At 39.6% G+C, this 26,866-nt stretch overlaps 1 long non-coding RNA gene across 2 annotated transcripts; it reads left to right on the top strand.

The window, feature by feature from the left end:
* Window positions 1–8: 8 nt before the first annotated feature.
* LOC119158079 lies at window positions 9–26,866 on the top strand. 2 transcript variants are annotated; one of them, XR_005107754.1, is made up of 3 exons: window positions 9–162; window positions 3,993–4,153; window positions 26,790–26,866. It is a non-coding gene; the product is annotated as an uncharacterized LOC119158079 (long non-coding RNA). The 2 variants fall into 2 exon arrangements; XR_005107753.1 differs by lacking the exon at window positions 26,790–26,866 and adding an exon at window positions 9,257–11,385.

Raw genomic sequence — 26,866 nt, 5'->3', positions numbered from 1 at the left:
ACCCGCCCCCGTGGTGTGGGGGCGTCCCTCGGCAGCGTGCGGGGCCGCGCACACCTGCCAAGATGCCCGTGGCGGTGGGGCCTGGGCCCCCGGGGCCGTCGGCCTGTTCCCCTGCCGCCCCCTCACAGCGCTGCTGGCCCCACTGGCAGCGGGGCCTGAAAAGTAAGGCGCTGGAGGGGGTCCCCGCGTGTGCTAACGCCGAGTGGGAGGCGAAGTCTCGTATGAAAAGAGCACTGGCACAGGTGTACGGGAAAGGGAGGCGTTAAAAAAACACACCCCACCATCCCCCGAACCATAAGGTTACATGTAATCTCCCATTTAGGATGAGAGCTTTCCTCACACAGTGCTACAATAGTTTTGCTCAGGCTCTTAAACAAGAACTTTGCAACTTGGGGAGATACATTACACGTGTTATTTTTCTAGACTGAAAAACGGTACTGTCTGAAGAGGCCATCTCCCTTTTTATCATTTTCATTTAAGCACTTAAGCCTGGCCAGCAAACATTTGCAGGTAATCTGGCTTCAGAAGGGGGCTCACTGTGGGAAGGGCAGCATTAGGGATTAGCACTGGAAGTCAGGAACATTACGTAAGTGGACTGATGATTAAAGAGGAGAAATTATTGTGGCATATTGGCTTCATGAAAGAAAGCACAAATAACAAAGTTGCATGCAATAGATTAAATTCATGTCTACCACAGATTAGTGACATGGTCTTTAAGATACTATAAAGCTCCATAGACTGGATTTTTTGTGGTGGCGATGGAAGCAGGATAAGCGTTTACTAAGTGTAATTTTAGAGGGTTTTTAGACCAAAACTCATTAGTTGTTTTTGTTTGTGAAGCGAGCCAATGTTTACACGGCTTGGTTATTGTGTACTGAGATAAGACACCATGAAGAGGGGTTCCAAAGATTGTTTATCAATATGGTGATAGGCACTTTATATATTAATATTTAAAAATACATTGAATATGAATTTGTAAGCGAGGAACATTCCCCATTAGCAGTAGATGATTCTCACATGTCTCATTTCACCTGAAAGCCAATTCAATGCACCGAGATACTCTTGCTTTATCCCATAACTGATAACAAATGTGAGATGCAGGGCGTTTGTATTACTAATCTGCCTTTTGGAGCACTGCAGTAGTAATAAAAATACTTAGTGCTAGTTTGGGGAAATTTTGTTGTCTCTTTAAAAGTAAATATGGCTTCTAGTTCTGAAATATGTTATGAAATTAACTCCCATTTATTTGTTTGATGTGTTTATGAAAGGCAGTTGGTTTTATGACCCCTGTCTTGAATCAGATAAACTGTTGTTTTGAAAATGTTGTATATCTGGTCTCTTGATGCAGATCTCTCAGAGCTCTGAATGCTGGTGGGATCACACGACACACAAGCTGTGGCTGCTGATGGCCACTCCAGACCCCAAAGGATGCAGCATAGCAGTGTCTGTCTGGGGACTGTATCTTCCCCAGTACACTTTTGAACATATGACTGTACGGGGAAATAACATGGGGCTCACTGACATGGACTCTTTTCTGTGTGCACCACGTGTTGCTCAGGCAGACAATTGTAGCTTTCTGCAGTGAGTCCAGCAGATGCAAACACAGCAGGGAGAGGTCTGACATGTGGGTTCGCACCTTCTCGCCGCGAGCTGAGTGATCTTTATTCAATTATGTGTTCTGGTAAACTAAGTTGCTGTGTCCTGGTATCTTGTTTGTATTTGCTGCTCTCGGGTAGTGCAGAGAAGGGAGGAGCTTTCAGAAACTGCTTGATGTGTCAAGCTGTTGGAGGCCATTTCGGTCTTTTCTAGCCTCCTGGCCAGGGTGTCAAGGCTACAGCCCATAGGCCAGATGCCTGCCAGGAGAAGACATATGGTCCAAAGCCTCCTCCCTGCAGCAATCCTCCAGCTGTCAGCGGGTGGAAAATGCACATTTTTTTATTGGTTCTCCATCATTTAACAAGAAAAAATTACAGGTTGGCCTGATTCTCCAGCTTTTTTTCTTGTAAATGGTTTTGTTGCAGCTTGACACTACTGATTTGACTCCACACTTTGTGACCATACTGTTACCAGTTGTGGCAAGTTCAAATAAGCCACTTCAGAGATTCAGCTGGTGCCCTTTCTCAAACATCCCAATACCGCCTTCCATTGTAAGGTATGGATAAGCCCTAGATGGTTTTGATATCACTTAAAATCTGTGTCCACTAAGCTGCTGTAACAGTCCTTGTGATGCAGGGAGTCAGATCTGACTAACAAAATGATTCCTCAGGCCATTAAGGTTTTTAATAAGTGTCAGCTTGTTCTTATAACTTCAGGATTTTTTTTCATGTCAGGATAAAACATTTTAATTTGTCTCCTAGCATGGCATAGTTAAACAATGGCTGAAAATTTGCAGGGTTTTGTCTTCTTTTTGAGACTGGACTGAAAGAAAATGCTATGCAAGGAGGACTGGTAGGATTAATCATCCTTTCACAGTAATGTTCAGAGATTACTAAAATGAATTGAACTGGAGAAGGCTGAATTCTCTTGCTAGCTTTTTACTGACAAAGTCTTAATTTAAAGTATACAGAGAATAAGGACCATTACAATTTACAAAAAGCCTGTTGTTTTCCTTAAAATCAAGGGAAATTTACAAAAATAAAGTTAAAACCAGTTAATGAAACTCCTCTGAAATGCAGAGATATGTAGTTCCAGTGCAGAATGATTTGACATCATGTAGCAGTAAGTCATGGTCAGGCTTTGGGCAAAAGCAGGCACATTTTCAGTTTTCCAGAGGACTCAAAATGAACTTCACCTTTGTGGAAACATGACAGAGGCTTCTGGTACTGGTGTCTCTAGGTTGGAATCAGTTCCTGTTTCCTTCAGTGACATAGGATTAGAGCACAACAACTTGAAAAAAGTCTTTTAATGTAACAGCTTTTTTTTGGGGCTAGTTAATGCCAGAATCACCTCAAGTAGTTAATGCTGCAGAATTAATTGTATATTTGTTGTTAGGTCTTCTTTCCAGTAATCATAACACAGGGATTGGGAGGCATCTAATAAAATATAAGTTTAAAAAGGCAGAATAAAATTTCCCAAAGGCAACTTTTGCAAAGACAGTTGTTTTTGCAAAAGACCCTGTTCTTACCAGAACCACTGTTGTTGAATCTATAATGACCTCAAAGAGTTGTGGTCCTATATTTACATTTATTTTTAATAGCAGCTCTTCCAGAGGACCTTGTTCTTGGTAGATCTCTGGTGCATTAGCTCAGTGGTAAGAGTTTAGAAAAGGTGTTATTACGTCTGTGTATTCTGTGAGGCAGTAAATGGTAACTATACTTTAATTGCTTTGACTATCAGATCTTATTTGGGCTCCCTGATGACTTTCAGGTAATTGTGGTAGTTCTGAGTATTATTTGTACAATGGCTGTGTACTCGAATTGTTGCAGCTGTTCTTGCCTGCTCCTTCATTTGAGTGTGCTGCCATTATGGATCTTCACATACTCAGCACGTAAAATCACAAATAGATTTTTTTGTTCAAGCCAAAGACTTATGATGAAATCTTGAGAATGAAATTTTAATATCTCAATTGCAACCTCAGTTGCAAATGATTGAGAAAATATAAAAAATAGTACTCATTTATTACTTCGAGAGGAACAACATTCCTTAGACACTGTCAAATATGCACAAGGACAGATCATATTAAAAAAGGAACTGTGCTTAGAAAAACAACTGTCAAGGGAAAAGTAAATGTTCAGTATCATGACTCATGTGAATATTTAACTGGATAAAGCATAAATTATAGAAACAGCAAACCAGGTCTAGAATAAATGTGAAAATTATTTATATTAAACCAGAAACAATTTATTGTGCTTTTTTCAGATTATTCTCAGCGACTAAACCAAATAGCTTTTGTATGAGTAGTTCTCACATGAAGTTAACTCTTGTTGCAAAATAAATTAATTTTTACAGTAGTTGTTCCCCTCTGGTAATTTATCCTATATTTGCATTTTCAGTCTTTGATTAGCTTGCTGTTTCCTGCCATCAGAACTGATCAAGGAGTACTTCCCTGGGTGCTTCAGATCTTTTGGGCCACATGATGGAAGAGAAGGACAAGCAGGGATTCGTTAAGACTAGATTTCATTTTAGGAGGTTGGACCAGGGGAAGATGAGCAAGGTAAGCGATGGAGATATGAGGGATATTATCATATTTCATAAATTACCATTTCACTGCCTCCTTCTTCCTCACTCTTCCACTTCATTCTTGTACACAGACACTTCAGAATGTTAATTCCTCAGCATTGCTGCTAAAGCCTCTGTCACTGAGAGAAGAAAAGCTTTTTCGATCTATCCTTTTCCAAAAGGAAAAGCCTGCTGATGGTCAATGACCACAAAGCCAAAAGCCCTTTCCAAAAGACCTGCTGAGGTGCTGGAAGGGGAAGGATGTTACACTGTTCTTTCTTTGGATTTGCAAAGCTTTCAGCAGCAGAAAGCAATCAGAAACAATGCCAAAGCATGACAATGCATGGCAATATCAGTGGCCTAATAATATACGCTTTGTAGTTCATGGTAATGTATGGCATTGCTTATTGGCATCTCTAGGGCCAGGGCAAGAGGAACTGTGCTCAGGGAACAACCTATAAGAGGACAATGAAAAGGTTATAAGATTATACTGGGTTACTTTTAGTGGAACCAATAGTTCTGTAAGGAAAAGGGTAAGTCATACTTACAAACCCAGACATTTTACTAACAGAAAAGTTGACTAAATATAGATACTCATTCTTGACAGGTGAGCCTTAAAAGAAACTATTCAGATGTGATTTGCTTCACACAGCCATCTGTCCTCTGATAGATTCAGTCTCTGGAGATGTTGGTCAAAGAATCCATGATTAGCACACGTATGAAAACATACACATGATCTACTTGATTAGCATTTTTACAATTCATTTGGTAGAAGTCCATTAAATGTAATAGTTAAATTCACCAAGAGAAATGTATGATTGTACGAGAGCAAGAAAGTGTAGTAACTTTATAAAGCTGTTTGAATTTTGGTATTTGGGGGTACTTGGGAATACGGGGACATCTTAAACTGAGCATGAGAAAAGACTGCAGATGGGAGGGGTAAGGAAGGATGGACCTCAGAAAGAGACTTGACATTAACATTGCACCTTACAGTTCTAACTCTGACTTGATAAAATTTTCATGAGGACCATTGAATCCAAAATCCCATTATTTCTGATGGGCATCTGTACAGGACAGAAAAATTGGGCTGTGGAATTGTTACAATTGAGTGCCAAAGGATCAGGAGGAATTCCTATTGGAAAGAGAAAGTCTTCATTAGTGTGAAGTTGTCTGAGCTGCTCCTGCCTCAGTGCTACCGCAGCTAAGGTGGTATGAGAAGAAAAGAAAGGGCTGTACTCTGCTAACAGTTTTTTATGCACAATAACTAAATGTTCCCTTATTTTATTTCTGGCCATCTTCTGGATGATCAGTTAAGTTTAGGTATATCTTACTTTTTGAAAGTTAACAATAAGAATTAGCTGAGAATGTAAAGAATGACATTTCCTTGAATATTTTGTGAAGAATTCATTGGCATTTCTCTGCTTTGAATAGACAAAGCTGGATGTATTTAATTATAAGTATTTAATGTGTGGAGAAGAATAGGTAATTATTCTCAGTGTCTGTTTCACTAAGATTTTTTTCCCTCTGTTAATGAGATAAGAATAGTTTGGCAAATCAATCATGAATTTACGACTACATATCCTAGACTAAAATTAAGGACAGGAGAAGTCTTTCCTTATTGAAATTTGAAATGTTTCCTTCCAATTCCAACTCTATAAGGCCAGGAGAAAAGAATCATTTGTAAATGGACAGAGGTGCCACCTAGAAAATAAACAGGCAAGTGTGGAAGCCAGCAGGAAAGCCAAACCAGAAAAGGGGATGTTTGTGCAGCCACTCTGAATAATGGGTTAATTATAAAGGCTTTGCAGAATGTGTAAATCTATAACACTGGACATGTTGGGGCAGTGATAGCCAGTTCCTACTCTGGCTGCATCTGGTGTTAAATTCCTGTTGATTCTGGCACAATCACAATTTAGGTCAGTGCTGAGCTCTTGTGCAAAGTCCACCCGCTGAGGAATGAATAAAGCCAGCATTTGTTTGTTCAGTACCATGATAGGAAAGGAAAGGTTTTCTGACTGCAATATCCAGGCAAATATGGGTCTACATTTCACATCCCAAATTACTCATTAGAATGACTTCTTCATTTTCTGCCCAAACTGTGCAGCAGTGCTCTCATCACATGGAAATCTGCAGTTGTCTCATCTGTTGTACATAGACTATGATCTTCCCCTGTTTGCAACATTAATATATCTGGTTAGTGTACACTTCTTTAAATGTTAACAACCTTAAAATAATGCTTGCAGTTCCCTGTATTTGTCCATGTGCTAGAAGAATTTTTGACGATGGGCAACAAAAAAGAATTCCTCCGTGTTCATCGTCCTTTTCCTAATTTTGAGCCACGTTGTTAGCAATTCAGCATGATGCATAAGCAATAAATACTATTCTGTGTCTCATATCTAGACAGCTGGTTCCCCAGATTTTGTGCAGAACTGTTTTACAACCTGCTTGCTTGGCATAGAGCAGTTCCCTGCTAAATTACTCACTTTATTCTCTGGCCAACAGACTGGATGCTTGTGACATGTCAAGTGAAATTCAATCACTACATCTGATGTAAACAAACTCCCAAGACTTGTCTCTTTGAGGAGCAGAGCTTTTGATAATGTGATTGTCTTCTCCCAGTCTGTCCTTAGCACTCCCAAGGGAGGCATTAATAAAGTGAAGGCAAGATCCTTGTCATTTAATGGTAGTGCATTCCCTACCCTTAGGCCAGCTTAGATCAGGTGAGAATGAGTAGGAATCAGAAAAGAGAAAGGCAGTTTGCTCACAAGAATCCACACCAGAAACCACTGGAGTGAAAGGGGTCTCTCCAGTAACCCTGGTGGGATTTGTGGCTCACACGGATCCCTTTCAACAGATAGTGGGGCAGAAAGACACAATGCATTTGTGGAAATGAGCATCCTTTTTTTTTTTTTTTTTTTTTTTTTTTTTTTTTTTTGTAAAACATTTCTTGTTTGGGGGCAATCACATAGGTTCTGGAGTCTGACTTTGGATTTTTGAGTCTTCACGCTGCTAGCACTAGACACTGACTATATCAGTTGCCTCAGCAACAGAGACTGATTTATTTTTTCAACTCTACAGTCAGGGCTTGAGGAATAGGGTAGAGTGTAAAAGACAGGTGTACTTCTGCTGCCCCTGTCACAGAAAGGGAAGATTGGGTGTTTAAAAAATGGCAAAATGGTACTGTAAAATTTAAGCCTTGAGATTTAGATTTTCTCAAGTTGTTAATGTGTCATGGAAGCCACATATGTATCATTTGTTCTACCACACAGCAAAAACTGATAGAACAAAGGATATTTGATATATTTTTTGTCTAATACTGGGGAAACCCCATCCTTTGTTTTAATCCTTTCCCAGCCTCAGTAAAAGCTTGAAGTGTATTCAGTAGGAAAAAAAAAAAAAAAGTAGAAGAAAATTGTTATCTTAGACAAACAGAAATACCACTAGTGAAAAATAAGTACTTCTTCAAGCACATCATAACTGGCACTATGAAGTGCTTCAAAGAAAAAAAAGAAACTGCTTTAATTGTAGGCAATATCTCATATCAGCACAACATTCCTAGATCGTCTCTTTCTTGAGCCCCTTCCTTTTATCTGCAGGGGGAATGGAAACTTTTCACCATTTTCCTGAGCCTGACTGTGACAATCCACGTACTGGATCAGACAATGGAGGAGGGTTTGTAGGAAAGATTGCAGCTGGCAGACTGGTTCCCTTTAAAGGCACTCCTTTGAGAACATGAGAATATGCATCCCCCTGTTGCCACGCAACAGTCAGACAGAACCCTGGGTACCAGACACAGCTCATCCATCATGTCATGGTTCCAATGTCCTTTTCAAACATGGCTACCAGAAGTGTACACAGTCTTCCAGTCTCTGCCTCAGCTGTGCTGTAAAATAATTTTTTTAATCCTACTTACTAGTCCTGCATGATTACATTTAAATACTGTCAGTGCAGGGAAAGCTGTTAATGCATGGCTGTGAAAATATGTCCACTGATCCATATTTCTTCTGGTTTTGTTTCTAAGTAAGCATTTCCTATGGGAAGCTGTGTCTCCAGCTCCTCACTCTGGATTCAGTTTGTTCTATCTGTGGCACAGTGCTAAGAACATGCTACAGAGCTATTTCATTGCCAGATATGATGAAGACCAAGTTTTAACGTCTTCCTCTCTTTCCCCCTTATATTGGTAATATGAGTGGCTAATACTGAAAAGAACTAGATCTTTCTCTATGTTGTTATAAACTGTATAAAATGTTCAGTGCATTTTATAAATGAGAGTTACACTTGTCTGCATGTGAGAGAACATATTTGTCCTTGGGTCTCAAAACACTGCCTATTTTTAGACTGCACTGATAGTACATGATTATTTTCAGTTCTTAGATGCAATACATTTCCATACATTTCCTTTGATATTCAATATTGAGTGCTCACTTATGCATTAAAATGCATAACAATATACAATATCAAGCTATAAAAGTGTATGCAGGACTACTGCTGGAATCTGTGGCATGAATATCATTTCATCTAGCTCAGTGCAAACATGTGAAGCCTATGCCAAGCAGAAGGTTGTTGAAAGGATCACATAATCATAGCCCATGTGGATGAAACAACCAGCAAGTTTAAGAAGGAATGAAATTAAACTCTTAACAACACCCTAATTGCATGGCAGTAAAATTCAACACTTATAATTCTGATTACATTATCTTAGAAATGCTTTTACTATATCTTAAGCTGTAGAAGAAATCCTTTAGAAGTATAACCTGAAAGGGACACAAAGAGGTCACCTTTCACTTCCCTGCTCCAAGGCTACATGGGCTGAAAAACTTGAAGCAATGTGTTCTTTCAAAAATTGTATGTGTATGCATGACTGCCAAGGGAAGAGTTAAAGTTACATACTGTAAGTTTCTTACTTTTAGATGTCAAGATACATAACTTGAGCAGGGTCAGTAATGCATAGGCATATAAGAAAAAGATGGAAGGTGAGGGAGTCACATTTTGAAAATAAATCAGAACTGGAAAACAATCCTAGAAACAATGTGATAAATACTTGTGAATCAATACTTGTCAACGTGTTGTTCATGCATATTGTGATTTCATTTTTCAGCCAGCCATGAATGAAACTCCATCTAAATCTAGTGGTTATTTTCCTGCACTTTCCATAACCAGACTGTTGCTATTAAACTAGTGCAGAGTTAATAATCTATGCTGGCTGGTTTAGTTATCACTTCTGTTCAGAAGTACCACCACAAGATGAACGAGCTGCCTGGAAGTCTACCACAAGAAGCACTAACTAGAGGAAAAGTTATTCCAGCAGGGGGAGATCGTGACCACCGACTCGTTGACCAGAGACTCAAGAAACCCCCAGACCCCAAAAGTTGAGACTGAGCATGCAAACTAATTAACATGAGAAGCAAAAGAATTTCTGGACAAATAGGAAACTGAGTATTAAGTAATGAAGGAATTATGCAACTTGTAACCAATGAATGCGGAAGTCTTTGCTTGCTGAACTGTATAAATATTGTGAAGTTTTGACAACTGGTGAGCTAGGCATTTGTGGGTAACCACCTAGCTCCCTGCTTTGCGCAAACTAGAACAAAGGAATAGAAATACCTCGACTTGGTGTGTGAATTAGCGCTGTGCACCGGATAATGAATCTGCCTGCAGGACAACACTTCTGTGGGAAGCAAACTTCCATCGCTTTGGGCCTTAGGCAGCACAGCTAAATCTAACAGGATGAAAGCTTCACAAAGCAAGAGAAGAATAGGTCACCAGGTTGTGCTTCTGACCGGCTGTTCAGTTTCTGTTCTGCTTGCAGAGTTGCATATCTATGGACTACTGTTATGCAGGACAGTTTGCAAGATAATATATTGATAAACCATGAAATCAAGTTACTGATAACATCCAGGGTGTGTTTGGAAATGCCAAAGGTTCAGAGGATCTTCAGGTATAAGAAAAGATGGACTGGTGAGATTTATTTGGGTTTTTTTTAATTGGCATTTCTTATAAGCCCAGTGTCCACTGTGTTCAGTAATTCAATTCTATGGCCATAGGAAAATGGGGCCTTTTGGCTGGGCTGTGGATGAGGCAAGTGCTGGTGGTTTGGCTGGATTTGGAAAGGAGAAGGAAGAGGAAAAGCTCTTCTTTCATCTTTTAAATCAAAGCTAATGGCAGCAGTTGATTTCATCAGGAAACGACTGCTACTACCAGGAGGAACTCTAGGGACATTCCTTCCCACGAGTTCCTTTGCTCTAGAAGGATGAAGGAGTTCCTTCATTTCACAAAATTTCTTGCATTTAATTTTCAGCTCTGCCTTCATTTATTCAGAGTGGAGAATACTGAATGGCTATCCCTGCTGTTCCATATCGCAGTAATGCTGCTTCCTTTGGCTGCATAGGAACACGTAAGATCACTTGAGCCCTGCCTGTCACTGTCTGGGGCAGAACTGAGGCAAGGAGCTGCCCAGGTGGATGTTGAAGCTGGTTTATGCTTGCAGCAGAGTCCCCCTCTTGGCAGAGATTTTTAGTGCTTTGTCAAGCTGTCTGCCTGCATCAGTGAATTGCTTGTTACAAAGTCATATCAGAGTGTTTAAAGATTGCAATGCACCTGTTAATTTGGTTCGTTGAATTGATTAGGCGAGCTCAGTCGTGCTGGGGTAACACAAAAGCATTCTTACAGCGTACCTGCAGCATGCCAGCCTGCCAAAGGCAAGGGTAATCAATCAGTGTGTTGCCACCACAATTAATGTAGTCTGAGATAGAGTTTGACTTGAAAGATGAAGGGGAAATTAAGCGTAACACAGTGATAATAGAGTGATCAATGCCGCTTGCTGGAGACTTAGCATGTGCACTGAAAAGGAAGATATTTCAATGATAGCCACAGATGTGTAAACGAGGTGGTAAGTCTTACCTGAAATACAAAGCTAAATAGAAGTGACTGGTATGGGAGAGTTAACATCGGTGCTTTACTAACAAAGCAAGAAAAAAAAGAAGCATGATGTCCCAAACTTTCTCTTTCAAGAAAGCATAAATAGTTCTGGTGGTTGTCATGAAATTCCTTTTTCTCAGTATTTGAATCACGGTTCTGTTTATGAGAGAAAACATTGTGTGTAAAGAAGGAGTTAGTGGAGAAGTCATTTTCTTCTAGCACTTGAGTAGCCTGGGTTGTGAACCAGAATTCTGTTGTCATATAAACTCTTTTTTGTTATTAAAAGACAGCTTTCAATGGCAATAAAGTCATCAGTTTGGAACAAATTTTTTCTCTTCAATGGGGTATTCTGTAGAAGGAGCCTTCATTCAATAGCAGAATTTGTGCTGCGTATCACAGGCCTCAGATTCATCTACCGTGAAACCTTTTGGTCACCAGAGTGTTCCTGAAGACTGATCTGGGAAGGAATACTTTTGTGTCTTGCCCTGGGAATCCTTTGCAGTCAATAGGGTTGGTCTCTGTAGCAGGCATGTTTACAAATTTCTTTCTGTGTAATGCCATTTTGAATATTTTATTATTTTAATAGTTCCCATGAGGGAAAAGAGACTTCTGAATGTCTGATTGCTTATAGGATCTAGCATTTAGTATTTATTGTACATGCTTTTATTGATGGTTGTTGCTAAATAGATAACCTCATCCTTGTGTGTTCCAGTGCTTTTATAGAATGTCAAGTTCTCAGGAAATCATTAAGGAATTCATTAGGGATTTTCATCTATTTCCCATCCTTTGATGCATGTAAGAGTTTCAGTGTCACTCCAACTACATTATTTTCAGCATTCTGACTTGCTGCAAACACTAAGGGATGGATTTCCACACCCTGGCCTTTTTTCGCAGCCATCGAAGTCCTTATTCAGAGCATCTAATCCACTCTCTGAAATGTTCATAGCTACTTTCCTCAATAGTATTAGATGATGAACCAGATAATGGGATTGCCTTATCCCAATCACATGCTTTAAAATATCTAGCAGGGTCAAAATTTCATTATTTCAATCTTCCATTGACCATGGTATGAACTCTTCCAATTCACTGTGGCCTTTCTACAAAATTACATTACCTAGAAGTGGCTTGTATGAAATCTTTGTTTAATATCCTCAAATAGTCAGTTGCTTTTTTCTACAAGATTTTGTTCTAAAATTCTTTTTCCGTGTGTTAAACTTGTATTTCTTGGCATTACTATCCATTCAAAGGCCGTGCTGTTTGCCTTTGTTTTTCATTTAATGTTAACCTCAGGTTAAACCCATTCACATGTCAATTGCCACTTGGCTGTAAATCTGTATAGGTACAATGTATAGAACTTTTAATTAATTGAATAGATAGCCACAGTGAATCATAGAAGTCTAATCCAGAATGACTGTATTAGTGTGACCACCACCTGAGCAATTCTATTTATGGTTTAGATGATGACAATCATTGCATCATTGTTGGTGCTCTGAAACAGGAAGTTTTGAAGCAAACAGGAAAGAATTAAATTGATATTTGGGGAGTCATTTGAATATAGAGGCAAATCACCAGTTTCAGAGATCATTTGAATTTTAAAAGCCTTGGATGAATAGAAATTTTTCAGTACACTGCAGTGTATTAGGTATTCAGAGAGAAATTCAGCCTTGAGCAAGGGGTTGTCATGAAGCTCTGCTCCATCAGTGTCCTTCTTCGGTTCTATTTTCAACCCACTGTGAGTAAATTTTAGTCTCCCAGTATATGACTGCATAGTTCTTGAAATTCATTGCATTCAAAATCAGTATTGTTGGGGGTTTTCTTCTTTTGTGGAATTTTTTTTTTTTGGTTTGGTTTGGTTTTTTTTTTTAAGTATATACATTTTCAATCTGGATGCAACCTAAGCCAAAACCCTGGAGTGTTTTCACCAGACCTGGATTTGTCCAAGCACATTATTTTATATCTGAATTTAGGTATTTGTATAAAAGATATTAGACTTGAGCTTTAGAGCTTTATGTACGTTTGGATCCTATTTTTTTGGGGACATCACACTGTTCCTAAACCTTTGTTGTCTTCCTTCCAGGATGTTTCAATTGAGCCAGTGCCAGTGCAGAGCAAGATCTGTTGTCATGATCAGCATGATCTTTTCGATCTTGCTTGCACCAGGTGATAGGTTGTAAGTGCAAGTAGAAGTGAAACTCCCTGCCGCACAGAGACAAGTAGTTCATTTTCTCTCCCACAAGGATCGTGTCAATGTGCCTTGCATCAACGGAGGTATTCAATCTCTTGCGTTTGTGCAGGATGTGAGTTCCATACCTCTAATTTTTAGCATAGCTCCCCCTCTTGAAGCATCGGTGGTAGGTAATACAAATCTCACAGAACTGGTCTAACAATTCCGTATCTTTGAAATGAGCAAGAAATAAGGTACAGCAGGAATCTGTTTTAAATCTAATGCTTTAACTGAGCTGAGTCCTGGAAGAATTAGCCTGGTGATTATGGGAGACTACAGCTAAGTGTCTTTTTAGATCAGGTAATTGGAAATTAAATCCCTTTTCCTTATCTAGTTAGTACAGCCTATTATTCTGAGTTTATGGCTCAGGTTGCTATCTGATGTTTAAAACATAGCATTTCCCAGAGCGTCCTGATGAGTTTAATGTAATTTGAGACTCTTTCATTCTTGAATGTTACAATTGCAATGGTATTAGGAAGCAGAGTGGTTAAAACGAGTTTCCATTGCTAAAAGAGATACTGGTAGATAATTCAGAAGTTCTCAGAAGAGAAAAAATTTTAAAAGACTAGAAAGCTGAAAATAATCCATATTGAAAGACTCCCTGCTGTCCAGAGCAAGCATGGACTCCAGCTTCTTCAAGCTGCAGTTCCCTTTGCTTTCGGATAATATGCCAGATGTAGCCTGAATGTCTCCCAGATCAAGTGTTGCTTGATGAGAATGGGTTAGGGAAAAGAAATGTGGTGAGAGCTTTGCCACATTCTGCTCTGTGCAGCTCACCCTGCCTGCCAGGCAAACAGGCAGCAGAGCTATTATCATTCAAATACCAATGAGATGTGTGATTTAGGTTTTTCAGGTCTCTGCTTTTTATCCTCTCATAATAGAAATCATTAGGGATCCGCTGAAATATTCCATTTATCACAGTGAATTTAGATGACTGGTGACATTAAGTGCTGCTATGGGTCTGGGTCATGATTACTGCCAAGCAGAGTCCCGTTCTGGCTCAGTGAGTATGCATTAACTCGGATAGCTAGATTATTATCCGTCATGGCTGTTGAGTAAAGCACAGTTTTTCTAGCAACAGGGTGGGCCAGAAAATGTCCAAGAGAAGTGTCTGCCTCTTGTATCTGAGGATTAATTCAGGATCAAGTCTTCATGTGTTTGCTTTGGTAAATCAAAAGTGTTTGAGTTAATTCAGCCTTTCCAAATTGCACTTTTCTGCTTCTGCATGCTGACTGAGGCCAACTCCTATTTATGCACTGGAGGAGAGTTATTACCTATGTGCCTAAGGAAAGGAAAGGAAGAGCCAGGCTAGACAGCGATGAGGTTACAAGGAAATTACACTTCCAACGACAAACATACAGAATTATCACATACCATTAAGTGTTTTTCTCTTCTGTCACACAGTTTATGTCCAGTCTGTCACGGCAATCTTGCTCTGTAACTTGAGTGAATCTCAGCCTTTGACTTCCATCCTCTCCAGACAGGTTTTTAACTTGATATCCAAAAAATCAGGTAGCTTACAACATAAATTCACTGTCTCAAGTTCCAAACACTGGCTTTAAAAATTGCTCTTTCATTATGTAAAATAAAGTAATTCATATCCATTGACAGTAGATACAATGCTTAGTGCACACTGGCTTGACCTATTTGATAGTTTGAAACTAGCTGCCTTCCAAATGTGCAAGTGCTTGCCCTGCTGCATGTTCCTTGTGTCTATAAGCACTAGCCTCATCTTCCAGAATGAAATAGGTTGGTTTTGAATTCTGAGTTCAGTTATTTTAATCTGGAATGAAATGCATGGATAGAAGGAGTTCATTTGTTTGTCTTGCTGGTAAACTTCAGGCTTCTGTTATTGTAAGATTGTTTATCAGAAATAATAAATTCATGCACTTTTTTCCTCTGAAACACTGACAAGGTATAATTATATTATGATTTATTTTACAACCTGAAGACCAGAACCTGAAATATTTGCTCAGGCAAAATTAGAATTCAAGGAGAGTAATCAGTCATCCACAACTAGGGAACTGTAATTCTTTCTGTGTCCATTTAGTAGACTGAGTACAGAATAACCCTGTTAGGACCTGTGGCAAATGCAAAGAATAAAAGTCAGGTGCCTTGATTTCTAATGCCCTTGCACTCTGAGTCTTATTAATGTACCTTGCCCTGAGTAACAATCATAAACAGTAATTCAACCTTTCTAATACCAAGGATAGAAGGTAGTACTGGAAATGATGATTTGGGACCCCAATTACCTAGCTAAATGGGAACACTGGACAAGGCATCCTCCAACTTTACCATTTCTTTCCATGTGGATATGGCGTATTAGTGGGGTTTCTCACTGGTCAGATCTACTCCAAAAGCTACCAGTCGTGTAAGGTTGTGTTTGGGTTTCAAGGGAGGGATGGTTACTGGGGTTTGCCCATGATATTCTCCTCTTCTCCAGGCTATACTAGGCATTTCTTATGGGTAGCTGTCCTACTGTGTGTTTTGAGATCCCAACCAGTCACTACAACTATGGATGTAAACAAAAAAATCTTATGGCATTTAACTCTATGGAGACACAAAAATAGATTACAAATCAGCAATATTTTCAAGGTAAAAAGCTGCCCACCAAGGGACTGTTAACGTGTAGGGAAACAAGCTGATTTGAGAAATAACAATTAATATGTCCCTGAAAAAATTATCCCTATTTTCAAGCCTGAATTTTCAGGTAACTGTAAACCAGCATGTAAAAATTATTTTTCAAGTCTAATTTAATATTTAGTCATAAGATCATAAAACTACCCAGATTCTGCATTCTTTTAATTTCCAACTGTCTCAGGAAAACCAAGAATTGTTACCATAACTTTAAGTCTTGATGTGTGTTTCGTTAACAAGAAACTTTGTTACATCACTCCGTAAGTCTTGACATTAACAGTCAATTTTTAAGCTTCTTTGTTCAAGTGAATGCTGAGCCTAGAATAACAAAATATGATGGAGTCGGGGTCAACCAAAATGATTATGCAATGAAAATCTAAGTAACAAAGCAGGCAGGTAACTATACCTGAATCACAGAATGAGGTCAGCTGCTGAGATGTGAGTCATTGCTGTTTAATAATTTCAATAGGTTCCTCAGGTTCATTTTGTAGCCTGTTAAAAATGAGACATCATTGTGTCATCTCTCTTGTCCCTTAGAAATGAACTGCACAGAGGCAATCTCACACAGCTCATTTAAGAAATTATTAGCTGAATCTGTTAGAAGTTGGCTTTGTTTATTTCAATGGAGGTATGCTGGTTTGTATCAGCTAAGGATATGATGGATATTCCCTTGGATTTTCCACAAATCACTGCAGATGCAATATTTGGGGAATACATACCTGTGAATGTAAATAAAAAATTCTGTGTGATTTTTGAGATGTGTAGAAGGACCCTATGCCCTACCTATTAAGTGTATGTGGGTGCAATCTGCCCAAAACACCTTGGAAATGATGCTGTTCATACCTTTGATTTCAAAGTGGCACATTCACTGAAGTTAGAATGATGCATGTAAAACTGAACGGATCTTCTGCTTCTGATTTTGGGTCTGTTAGGAAAGTTATTTTCCAGTGGGGAAGAAAACCCAGCTTTGCCATTTTATTCAGGCTACAGGAGCTATTAATCCTCTAAAATGGCTGTTTACAAACAGTAAAGTCTGCTGAGTTCTTCCTTACAGCTTTTTTCAGCTGGCCTGCACAGAAATGGTTATAGATGTGCTCATCCCTTACTCTTACAGATGCTGCTCTGGCAAGTGTCACTGCAGCAATGTCCATCAAAAATGTCACTCAAGAGAAACATTTGCCAGATCTGCCTGCCAGCATGACCTAAATCATCTTACTGTGGATCGAATGGATTTTGCCCTTGCCCCCCCGTCTCTAGAAAGTCATTAGGGAGCCATAGAAAAGCTGTTAACTAGCCATGAGTGACTTATAGCAGATGCTAAATATTGTAACACTGATAACAGTTAGTTTTTTTCTGTGAGGTCTGAAACTCTGGAAACTTCATCCTTTACTGAGGAACGATTGCTCTAATTTTGAGGGACTGAATAGAGGAATTCGTGGGAACCGAACAAGCTAGTAAGTGAATATATGAGCTGATTAATAAACATTGAGTACTAGCCCTTGGCCTGGAGTATCCTGAGTTTAAAGCTAGCTCACGATCTCACTTGTTTATGCAATGATGGACCTTGCTGAAACTCTGCATTAGTAGGAGGCTTCCCATGGGCTCACTGAACACTAATTTGGTTCATGTTTCTTGAGAAGAGGTACAAGGCAGCATTAAGTCAGGTACCATAAGTGGGATATGTAGGAGGTGGAGAGCAAAGCAAAACAGAGATAAAAGGAACAAGGACTTTTAAGCTTGTTCTAATTTGCCTAATCCTGTTGAGACAGATGTTTCATGTACTTTATTTCTGATAAGTAGTCTTAACATTCTTCTCCTGCAGATCACTATCTATAATTTGTCAATCTATGCTGAGTTTCAATCTCAAAGGATAGACAGTTGTGTGCTGCAGGACTGACAAGAAAAATTAAAATTAGTTAATTCAGGAAGTCAAAATTGGTTCTTACATTTTCCTGCATAGTACAACTGAAGGGGATGTGCTGTGCAGACCTAAGACCGCACTCCTGCTGCTGCCAATTACTTAGCAGATCACCGCATCCATGTCAGAACTTCCTTGAAGGTAAAAAGTGCCCACTACCAACTGCTGGGTCCAGACCTTGCCATGGGAAAGACCTGACCCCAGAGCAGATGCACAGGAACTCCCTAGGTGACCTTCCAGCCATCAGAGAGGCACTCCCGCGGAGGTGCCTTTGATCCCAAGGAGAGGAAGCATGAACCGATGCATTGCTGTTAAGATAACTAATTTTAGCAGCTGCATCTGTTTAATTTGGACTCTCAGCAGAACATGACTGCAGAGGGAACCTGGAGGAAAGTACAAGATCACTCAGGTACAAATGCCAAATGTTTCAAAGCTTCACCCTCCCCTGGATAAATCCTCCCAGGAGCCACATTATTTCTGCTGCTGTCATTCCTGGCCAATCTCCTGCACTTGGATGGGAAGTTTCTTCCAGTGCAGGAGAATATTTAATAGAAGTATACAAGAGATCTACCTAATATGTTCCATTTCTCTGTCATACAGCACAACACTAAATATTTTCCAGAGCTACTGGAGATATTTGCACATTTCAAAGGCTATTTTAGACCATTTTTATAATTTTCTGCATAAGTTGAGTGCTAAAAACTCAGACTTTTTGTTGATACCTACCAAAGATCCCTTAATACTAAAAATCTCTTTAAAATGTCCAGAACCTAAGCCACCTTTGAAAATCTGAAGTATTATATAGGAGGCATATCAGTTGCTCTCTGTTTGTGTCTCATGTTACCAGGAACTGTATCTATCATTGTTATCTTTTACCTGTTTATCAGAGCCCGGAATACCACTGATGCTTCCAATAGAGAACTTATCGAGAGGTGCTGCTGAAAATTTAGTACTTAAATATTAAAGGCAAACCTGATGCAGAATTGTATTAGGAGGTTGGCTCTAAATTCACCGTCTTTCTCATATAAAAAATTAACATTATGTAAATATAATGCTAAATTAAAATTAATCTATTTCATTCTTCTGTTGAAGAATGTGACATTGCTGCCTAGTCAAGAACTGGATATAACCTTTTCCATCAATATGTCAAGAGTACTTCAACAACAATGTAGAAACATTGACAACAATATCAATTGTTTCTACATTTAGAAACAGAGTGCCAGAAAGTAAGACTTGAACATGTATCTATCTGCTTTGGGTTAGATTTACAGGCCATCACAGAAACACAAGAAAAGAATAACAAGACATTGCTTACAACCCAGAATAATTTGATTTCAGGTTTTGCATCCAAAACTCTGATTGTTATTCTTTTTTGAAAATAATTAAAGGTTGGCAGCACTCACAGTTATGTGAAAGTGACAGTCACTTGTAGTACAGGATTTCTGGTAGAACATGACATGTAAAACTGATCTTGTTGTTCACTTAGATGATGGATCCCACAGCTGTTAAGTCAGTGATGAGAACCTGAAATATGCTGTGCTGTGCATTCAGGTTAAACTAAATGTTAACTCTGCCAACAGTTTGCATTAAATACACACAAATACTTTCCGAAGCATTTTATTTATCAGGGGTTTGCTGAATACCTCTTAAACTTCGCAGCGATCTGATGTGTTGCCTTTTCCAGTTGGGTCAAACTGACCACCAGTGCCTGATTTATAGAAAAAGTCATTATTATTAGTGTAAACTGTCAAGAAAATGAACATTGGTGTTTCCTGTACCCTAATGTTTTGCAACACACAGTTGTTGGAAGCTGCATTCCTCTGGGAGAGATGATGGGAAAGTATTGCTGTTGAGAAAAGCTTTGTCTTACCGAGACAGCAAGGGGAAGCCAGCTTTTGAGAACCTGCAAGCTGTGAATTCTTTCCTGAAAAAGAAACAAAGCATTTTGTCCTACTTTTCTAGAGATTAGCTTTTGTTTAATCTTCCAATCTTCTATCATACTGAATCACTGACTACTCTAATAACAACATACTAGTTAATCCATATGAAACATGTAGTGATAATTCAGCCTAAGAAACAATTGTTTTCCTGCTGCCAGCTAAAGCTTATGGTAAAATTTCTGCTGTTACAGAAAAAAAAAGAAATGTGGGGTTTTTTTCTCCTCTTTCAGTGAACTCTCTAATCACAGTATTCTCAGTTATTTCAGGCATTCTCATCATAGATAGTCAGTTTTTACTGGTTTTCACTGTATATTCTCTTAGAGCAGACCACAGATCTACCCTTCTGCTTCATCAGCAAATAAGAAAGGAAAACCTGTGAATTAGAGGTGGTGTCTGTGTCTAAAGAACTGACCCAGCTTCACATAAATCGATAATTTTAATTGTCTTAGAAAGAAAACCAGCTGTTTGATAATGAGGAAAACAAATCTGTAAATAGAAAACAATTGCAAAATTACATTCATTTTTTTGTTGATGTGAGAAAAAAATGTTTTTTTAAAAAAGACAGTTTGAGACAAAAATGTCATATCAACAGTTTCTATTAAAGACATTTTAGCGGTATTATGCTAGTTCAAAAGATGTGTATTTGTATATATGTTTATTTTATAGATATATATTTTGTATATATATATTTATATATAGTTCAAAATCTGCCACTTTCTGCTAATTTTCTGCATAAAAATCAACCCAAGAATCCAGGTTCCACAGCAGCAATCATACAAGCTGGCAAAAAGATAACTTTAAATAAATTTTAAATCTACCAGGCCAACAGCAAGATGTCTGATCAGACTGAGATGTATACTTTAAGCTACTTGTCATAGACCTACTGTGCTGCTTCATGCTTAGTCTGTGATTCTTAAATAGCTGAGGGACTTTAGTATATACGTTAATATATAAGGGACAGAGAAGTAGAGAGTTGGGTCTGGGCTGAGCTTTGTAACTTTGTCAGGTGTCAGCTTTGGTTTTCAGCTGGAAAATTTGTGAAAATCTTGTGTGGTGCTCTCCCAGGATTTGAATCGTCACATCAATAACGTAATTAATGATTTTGCACTGTTCTTGAAGTAAGGAAAATGGTTAAATAGTAGTAATGTTAACCTTACTGCGTATTTACTGCTGTCGTGTGGGACGGGAAAATACTGAGTTGGGTGCACGCCACACAACATGCAGGCTTAACTACTTCACAGGCAAGTCAGTAGCACAGTGAAAATCAGTGAGACCTGGCGATGACAAGCTTCAGGCCTACAATTAAAGCCACATTTCAAAATGTTCTTTTATGGCAGTGAGACAACTCTCCTAGTTTGCACATGTTCAGGCCCAGTTCCCTGTGCATGGATTTGCCTTCTTGTCCGCTGTGCTTCATTTTTCTCTTTTTAATTTGCCTCCTTCAGATCTTCCCCCTGACTTACCGACTAGCACAGCCTTCTGAGACATTTTAAAAATAGATGGCTGAAGATAAGAACATTACATAAAAATGTGGAACCAGTAAGACACGTGGAAAATGTTCATAATAAATCACTTTCCCTCCTTTACCTTTTGCATTGACTGTGAACTGTTTGAGCATGAGCAGACATCTTAATTCTCTCTACAGGTGATACACTTGGTATGATACTAGGTTGCTAGACCTACAGACAATTTGCCATGAGTAATGCTATGTCAGACTTCAATTCAGTCATTTCAGTGGCTTAATGTGGAGGAAAAGTCTATAGGTCAAGACTGGATGATCAAAATCGTGATTTGGGCTTCCAGCTCAAGGGAACCACATTTGTAGGTGCTTGTCAATTTAACATGGTACAGTAATAACCACTGTAATTATTAAAACATAATTGTTTTAAGAATTTTATGCTGTACTTCAAATAGCACTGGATATCACACTAAGTGTAAAAACAAACCATTGTCAAAAATATGACAATTATAGACTAAATACATTTAATGTAATATAAAATCATGGAAGGAATTGAATTTTTTTAAACATGGAACTTATTCTTTTGCCAATATAAAGATGTGAGTTCATTTTCAATTATTCCCTGTTTTCCTATTGCTCTTAATTACTAACTTGAATTCTCTTTTGGTTTTGTGGTTAGATTTTTTATTCTGGTTTGCTTGTGTTTAATTTTGACAGAGATTTATCTGCAGAAAGTCCAAAGGTCAATTAATTTTGTTAGGTTTCCTTCCCAACCACCTTTTCAAGTTCCAGAGGGATAGGGCGTAGTTTGTTTGCTTTTCTGTATGCTTAAGCACATTGTATTTGCATTTGTAAATGAGGAAATACTAGTCTGATTTTTAATACTTCTGTAATTTGGTCCACTTGCTCTGATACATTAAAAAAAGAAGTAATTTGTTTCACCAGGAGCTCCCAGGTAGCTTTTGAGCCATTAGTTGGAGCTCCCATTCTGGAAAGGTATACACCAGTAATCAAGTCTTTTACTTCTTTCAGTGTGAATTTATTGTGAAGGAGGGCCGGCCCTGAGACCTCTCTGTGATTGATGGCTCTGAACTGCGAAAGGAGCTAGTACAAAGGCTATGAAAAAGCCTACTGCCTTTTTTAATAGGGGCAAAAAAAGCTGAAAGTGAATATCTCAGAGTGCTCTAACATGGCATTCTTTTGCTGTACTATGTCCTCAGAAACTTATTGTGTCGGTTTTCCTTCCTAAGGATATTACCTTCCACATAAAGATATACATTTGGATGGGGGCCAGGTAAAGCTTTTTTCTTTCTCTTCTTCCTTTTTGGTTGCCTTGCAGAACTTTGCAAAGAGACACGAGCCACAGCAAAGGGAGAAACATCTCTGTGTAATTAATCAGGCTGGGGGATGAGGGCCAGTTGGGGACCATTATAAATTGCTGGGAAAAGCAACAGTTTGGGCTTTGTGGAAAGTTCAGGTGCCTGGGTCTGAGTGGTCAGCATGCTGGCAGGCAGAAGGAAGAGTATCTTCTATTCTGTGGGGAATTCAGGTTGGAGAAAATAAGGGGCAGGGGGGAGGAATGATGTTCTCTGTCAATCTTTAAAAGTTAGGACTCATTTATCTTATGTTATTTATTGGTTGTAGGGTTTTATGTATCCCTTCTGAGTGCTGGAGAGAAGCATGGCATACAAGTTCTCTACAAGGCACCTCTGCTGAGATAAGCTGAGGGGTTTAATTAAGTTAGGGCTTGAAGTTAGTGTTAAAGGTAGAGGAAAAGCAAGAGGAAAATCTGCCAAGATTCTTATCTTTGTAGTTGACCAGAACTTGTGTTCCTTCGAATCCTATCCACAACATTTCTTTCTAGTAGGAATCCTGGGCTGAGTAATCTGCCAGGCACCAGTTAGGTGGTAGTTTGTCTAGCTACTGTATTCTGGGGCCAAATCAAGCTTTTGGCAATGAGGTGTTCCCCTACTGTACAGCTAAAGGCAAACACTGCAGGTGGGTGGTTTCCTTTGGGTTGCCTGTAGTATATGGAATAATCATACCTGAGTGAATGCTTCTGCTGACTCTTTTAATCTTTCTTCCCACCCCCCCCCACCCCACCCCCCCCGCCCCATTTTTTTCTTCCTTTAATATTAGAATACATTCCTGCCTTCTGGGTAAACCTGAATAAAACTTAACATTAATTTGCAATCTTCTTGCCTTCATGCTAAGCTGCCTAAGATATTTTACTGTTAATTTCACAGTTCTCAGAACCTCAAGGCAATGCAGCACCTGTGAAGTCTCAAGCCTAGTGAATGATGTCTATAGTTAGGAATGTGTACAATGGTCTACTGAGCTTAGAAATGTGCTCAGCCTTACTTTAGTTTCTGTTACTCTGTCACGCAAAGTATTTCATACATTTGTTCTAGTCCTCATTGCTTCTGCTGGGAACAGTGCAGAACGAGGCTCAGGTAGAAGGGGATATGTGAAGACAAAAGCATGACAAAGATCATTAGGTGATTCTGGGCATATGGTGTAAATCCGAGCATTTAGAATACAAAAGATGTAGTTAGTAACTGAGGAAGAAACTAGAAAAGCTCAGGTTGTAAGTGTTACAGTGGGCAGGAAGTCCTTTAAGTCAACTGGAAATTACTGTAGCAAGGAGCTTAGTCTGCAGAAGGAATCTGACAGCTTTTAGTTGAGTTGCACCAGATGCATGCTTGAAAGCAGGGGAGGGATAAGAGGGGCACCGAGGAGTGTGCAGCAGCTAAAGGCGGCAGTAAGAATCACTGCAGTATGTGTTTCATAATGAAAACCTTTCAGCAAGACTTTTGGACTCTTCAGTGTCTGTGCCCATGGTTGAACCACTTGTATACCTTGTATATGCCCTGGAGCAATCATCCATGGGGCAGCAGTGCAGGAAGAAAGCAGGAACACCCTGTGCTTAATTTCCCCCTAGAGAGGAAGAGAAGCCTGGTGGCAGGAGGGGGGTGGTCTTGCACCACCATTTCTTTGAAGGAAGAAGCAGTGCTAGCCCTGTTACCTGTTATCTCATCTCAGAGGCAAGATGCATCAGAGAGTGCAGCTGGCATCGTTGATCTATTTAATGTACAGAAATACATAGTAATTTTTAATAGGATAATGGCAAATAAATAAAGTGATGTAAATATATAGTATAAATTCCATCCTCCCAGAGCTCCTTCTAGCTCTAAAAGAAGACACATCTGTCTGAGCCCTGAGTTAGTGGCTCCTTTACCTTGTGAAGCAGTGCAGGTACCACTAGATGGCTGTCAGACAGAAGGTGTGAGGACCTCTGGGAGAGCAGAGCAGAGCAGGATTCAATGCAGGGCCTTTACAAAGTGTTTTTGAGGTGGGGTCTTAACTGTCAGAAAGTTTGGTGGTGGGGAGGTAAATTCAGTCATGATGAGTTGTCTTTGTATGATGCGAATCATCACTGTTAATTAAAAATGGACTGATGTTTTGACTTGGAAAGCAACGTGCAGCAACGAGGGGGGGTGGCTTTAAACTGAAAGAGGGTAGATTTAGGTTAGATATAAGGAAGAAATTCCTCACTATAAGGGTGGTGAGTCACTGAAACAGGTTTCCCAGAGCAGCTGTGGCAGCCCCATCCCTGGCAATGTCCCAGGCCAGGCTGGATGGGGCTTGGAGCAACATGGGCGAGTAGCAGGTGTCCCTGCTCGTGGCAGGGGGGTGGAACTAGATGGTCTTTAAGGTCCCTTCCAACCCAAACCGTTCTGTGATTCAGAGACAGGGTTTTGTAGGCTGGAGGCATCTCTCTGAGCCATTGGTGTCAGGTTAAGTGAACTTTGGTTTGGTAATTCTTATGTTGAAGAGACAGAGGTCCCAGAGAGAGAAAGAGCTAAATCACTGGATCATTTTCTGTTTTTACAACTTAGTGTTATAATTTGTATAACAGCATTAGAAGTGTAGCTTAAAGCTGCCTTGTGATAATACAAAGTGTTTGTCTCACAAGGCAGTAACAAAATAGAGATGTTAAATAAGAAGGGGACCAGCAGAGTGACTTGACTGTGGGGGTCCTGTTTGACCACTAGTAGGCTCAGATCTGGCTGGAACAGAGCTGGACTGCAGCCCCTGAAAGAGCATGTCATCCGTCCATGTGTGCATCACTTCCTTGATGGGCTGGAAGAGTGGGAGAAAATCCTGAACACTGATGTCTTAATATTGGCTCAGCACCAAAGCAATTTTCCTGCAGAATCTGTTACATTCATGTGGACATTTGGTGCATATGCTGATAAGATGCTGCTTCAATAATTTTCTTCAGTCAGTAAAAGTACACAGAGTGACTGTATTGGGAGGGAGGCCAATGCAGTGGTACAAAGATACACTTTGCTCCTCAGATGTGCAACTGAAGGCCACCGCTGGGGAGATGTTAGCTTAAAAACTGTCTGCCATGGCACAGGGTGTTTAGTGATCCTCCTAAAGCCTATGAATTAAAAATGGATTACCCCATCCAGCACAAAAGGCATGAATGGAAAGAAAGAGGAAACTGTATCTGTTGTAACCAGTAAGGTATGGAAATTGGAGTAATTTCTTATGGACAGTCACAGGTTTCCTGAGGAAAAACCTGCATTAGTACTTGTTCCTCTAGGTCTGCTTCCCTGCTACCTCATGGGACCCAGTCGTGCAAATACAGTTCCTTGGGACAAGGCATAAATTTTGGCAGGGTTAAGCTCTGTGTGGAGTCTTCAGCTTAGAAGCCACTTGACTTACCCACCACATTTTGGAAGAGGAAAACTTCCAAAACTAATATAAGCTTTATTATTCAGCAGCTAAGAGAAATGAGTGCTATTGCTGTCTTGGTACATTCAGGGTGCTCCAAGACTTTTTGGCTGGTTTTTCTTGCTCCCTGAATAAAATGAGAGAGTCGCATAAATATTGGCAGTCCTCAGTGCTGCTTTTTAGCCAGAGTTGAGCAAGCAAATAGCTATGACTATGCCAGCTTTTATCTCAAACGAGCATGCCCTTAAGGAGCAGGTTCAGCACATCCTTCTAGTTATAGCTGGAATGTATTCTCTCCCCTACACAGGAACACAGCCATTGTCTGGTAGTGGTTTGCAGGTTGGGATATTCCTTGCTATTAGAGACCTTTTGGTGGCCCCTCTTCTCTCTGCTAGAAACGGGATGAATCAAGAATTGCATCCCTGTTCTTCCAGTTTCCCACCCAGATTCAGCCACACTGGAAATCTTTGAAGGTCTGATGAAGCACCTTCCCTTTTGGAAATGCAGGTGTTTGGGAGTGTTTGGTGTAGCTTTCTCAGGGAGTGCATGGTCAGTGATTTAGGAAGATCAACTTTTATATAAAACTACAGCACGCAGTGGTAGGAGTGCTAGATAAGAATGGAAATAAAAAGATGTGTGTGCGTGTGTGTCTGGGTTTGCAGTTCCTGTCAACAGGTTGCAAGGATCACAGTCCAATAAAACTTGTGAAGCCTGAAGTGTCAATCACAGTTGGTGGTAAAAGGAAGGTTGATCTTTCTCTTCAGCTTTCTGATTGACTTTTTCACATTTCAGAATCACTTGAAGGAAGAGAATGACAGTGAACATATTGCAGCAATGTGGACATGCTTACAGCCTTATTCTTAACCAAG

Source organism: Falco rusticolus, chromosome 15 (genome assembly GCF_015220075.1).
Source record: "Falco rusticolus isolate bFalRus1 chromosome 15, bFalRus1.pri, whole genome shotgun sequence".
Classification (NCBI taxonomy): Eukaryota; Metazoa; Chordata; class Aves; order Falconiformes; family Falconidae; genus Falco; species Falco rusticolus.
The sequence above is the reverse complement of the archived record's forward strand: the minus strand, read 5'-3'. Positions and strand labels throughout refer to the sequence as shown.